General features: G+C 40.8%; 1 long non-coding RNA gene across 1 annotated transcript; it reads right to left on the reverse strand.

Annotated features, from left to right (window-relative positions):
* Window positions 1–13: 13 nt before the first annotated feature.
* Window positions 14–2,750, reverse strand: LOC121311101. The gene is made up of 4 exons (XR_005949101.1): window positions 2,702–2,750; window positions 2,150–2,170; window positions 1,739–1,792; window positions 14–758 (listed from the first exon to the last, which is right to left on the reverse strand). It is a non-coding gene; the product is annotated as an uncharacterized LOC121311101 (long non-coding RNA).
* Between the last annotated feature and the right edge of the window lie 369 nt (window positions 2,751–3,119).

Here is a 3,119-nt window from a genome sequence, read left to right on the forward strand (position 1 = left end):
CTAATAGCTTTATTGCTTCTTCCCAGTTTCATGTAACAGCAGACAGTGTTGTTGTTTTTGTTTATACTGGTCAGCAGTTTGAGCATTTGTTGTCATGAATGCAAATAAAGAGATTTTAAAATAATTGAAAGATGAAGAAAATCTCTATATAAACACAATGTTTTTGTCAGTCTGTGAACAAGGCCTGTCACTGGACACTTTTGACATCACAGGGTGGAACTGGGAGAAGAAAGGAGTGTACTGGTCAAGCCTGACTGGGTGGAGTGATTATGAGCTGGGGCAGATCAATCAAGCACGCTCTCTGAGGAATGGTTTCTATATGTTCCCATGTGCAGCTGTGTTTCTATTCAAACATGTGAGAGCATGTGATCTCACTTAGAATCTGAGACTACATGTTAAACAAGGACAACTTTCCATACAATGTAAAGACCTGCTTCATAAGAGGTAGGGTATCAGCCAATAGAAAAATAATGTTGTCTCTATTATATATCCTTGAAGAGATTGACCAAATGCACAGCAGGGAGCAGCTGTTTGAATCAAACTGTGAATGTCCTGATAGAAATGAGTACAGGTGCTGTAGCTGAGTGTGGGGAGAGGGACCAGAACAGAAAGGGTGCAGCGATGCTACAAAAGCAGGTTGCTGGTGTGTTTAAGCTTTGCTTGTAGGTCTGCTGTCAGGTAAACCCCAGCACTGTGACCCCTGGGTGCTGCTGCTTCTCAGTAGTGCTGGCATTGCCTGCAGCGGTAGGTACGCCAGTCTGAAACCAATTGAAGACATGATCAGCAACCTGGGCAGAAAAGCTATTGTTGTGATCCATACACTACAGAGCATTGCACAGCTAGGGAATGAGATTGTGGGGTGGTAATGGTCAGCACTGTCTAATAATATAGACAATCAGTGTCACACTGAGCTGCAGAGTTGAACTCCCTCCCATGTGTAGATAGCATCCTCCACACTCTATGTATTGCACTCATTTGAATGAGCAATTTGAGAAAAGCTTTGTGTAATTCATGCATGCAATTTCACAATCCCAAAGGGTATGGAATCAACTGCTAGACTGTGGAGCCGCCACAACCTCGCAATACAATCCTATCAATAAAAGACACGCAAACCCTCTATACTAGTTCAAACATGTTTCTGAGGTTTTATTCAGAGCAATCCTGGATCAAAGCTCCTCTGTTTGGTCCCTGCTTTTAGATTTTGTTTCACTAAAATGACAAAAGTTTCACAGGAGATTGAGTTGAGTGGACCCTTCTTCTCAACTCAATGCCAACCCTGACATAATGAGCTCCCACAGAGACCTACTGTCCACACACCATACAACAGCAGCAACCCCAGTCATCAGATTGGCTGTGATTATGAGTGGAGTTGGTTACTCCGATATAAGATCACACACATGTAATGAGCTGAAGTAACATTTCTGGATTGCAGGAGACAGGTTAGACTTTCCCTTTCCAATAAGTTACGAATGAACTCAATCGATCAATAGTTTGAGACAATGCAGCTGAAAGATGAATCATAAACTCATCTTGATATTTCCAATTGAAGGATTATGATGGACGGCATCTGTTATAAAACTTATTCCAACAATTCTGTGTCTCTCTTGGAGCTCCATCCATATTGGACCTGCTCAAGCACATGTTCTAAACTGATATGGAATGACACTTGGTTTTCTATTTCAGATTGTTCTACTATATCCCACAGCCAATGTGTGCAGTAATAATAAGGCATACTCACAGCGATGGCAGTGGTACCCATGACGGTAGTAGAAATAGTAGTGATAGTGATGAGCTACACAAAAAAAGAAAAGGGAATTAGGAAGAGTCTATTTTTAACACAGAGCTTCTTAAACCCATTGACTTCCACACTGTAGCCCAGAACTGAAACCCCTGAGCTACTCAGGGACAGTGGCGCTTTGGTTAAAGAAGGGCTTGATACCAGGAGGTTCACATCCCGGCTCAGCCACTCCCTCACTGTGTGTGACTCTGAGCAAGTCAAAACGTAAACCTGGGCTCCTATTGAAAGTGACTCTGCAGCAACAGTTTTTGATGCACAGCACACCCCCTAGTCTCAAAGTCACTTTGGAGAAAAGCGACTGCTAAAAGACTCATTAATAAAAAAGAAATAAACTAGAATCCATTTACTTACCATAGTAGCATCTGTACCTTACTGGCAAAGATAAAAGTTATATATTGAGCTCAGTCCATTTGAAGTCACTGCAGTGGCTGCTTTATACAAGAATGGGGCCTCAGTAGTGTATTAGAGAGCTATAGATTTCAAAGGAGTGTATCTCTATTTGCACATTTCTATTATTGGCAAAATCCAGAGACAGTGCTCCTTCTTTATATCCTCTCCCACAGTATACAGAACACCTCACTATGAGAGTATTTATTAAATAAAGATTGCATTTCTTATTAAGAGCAGCTCATTCATACTGTTATACAATAATACCCCATTCCATATTGTCAGCATCAGCTGCAGGAGGCCCCATTGTTAACATGTATTCATTTCTTGTGAAGCGCACAGTACATGTGTTTTGTATTGTAGTGCACAGTCACATTCTAGCACTCTTGCAGCACACACACTCCTTCCTTGTGTTGCACACATTTGAGGCTTTTGGTCTGGGTGGCACAGACCCCCACTGTAGCTCTGCATTCTAAACCCATATCCTCTTTATTAAAATATCAGCCTCACACTTACCACGAGCACAGATGCTATAATCTGTAAATGAAATAAACACACCCCATTAAATACAATTTAAAACACATACAACTCATTTCTACATGTTAATGTACAATCATTAAATAAAATACTTACAACAGTAAGCTGTTCCAAAGAAAAAGAAAAACAGAGAATGGGTTTATTAGATTTAATACTTCACTTTATATTCATGTTTGTGTCACATTTACTGTAATGGTTTCTGTTCCTCTGAGAATATCACTTGATTTGGATAGCTGTTACAGGCTTAATGAAGACACCAAGGGGCACATTTCAAAGGGTTTTCTCCAGTCTGTCCAGAACTATGAAAACACTCCCTGGTAGAATATGTTGCAATACTAAAGTGTTTCTCAATGTCTTCAATCAATTGACCTGCAGCCTACAATCCCTGCAGTTCACC

Source organism: Polyodon spathula, unplaced genomic scaffold, assembly GCF_017654505.1.
Source record: "Polyodon spathula isolate WHYD16114869_AA unplaced genomic scaffold, ASM1765450v1 scaffolds_2948, whole genome shotgun sequence".
NCBI lineage: Eukaryota > Metazoa > Chordata > Actinopteri > Acipenseriformes > Polyodontidae > Polyodon > Polyodon spathula.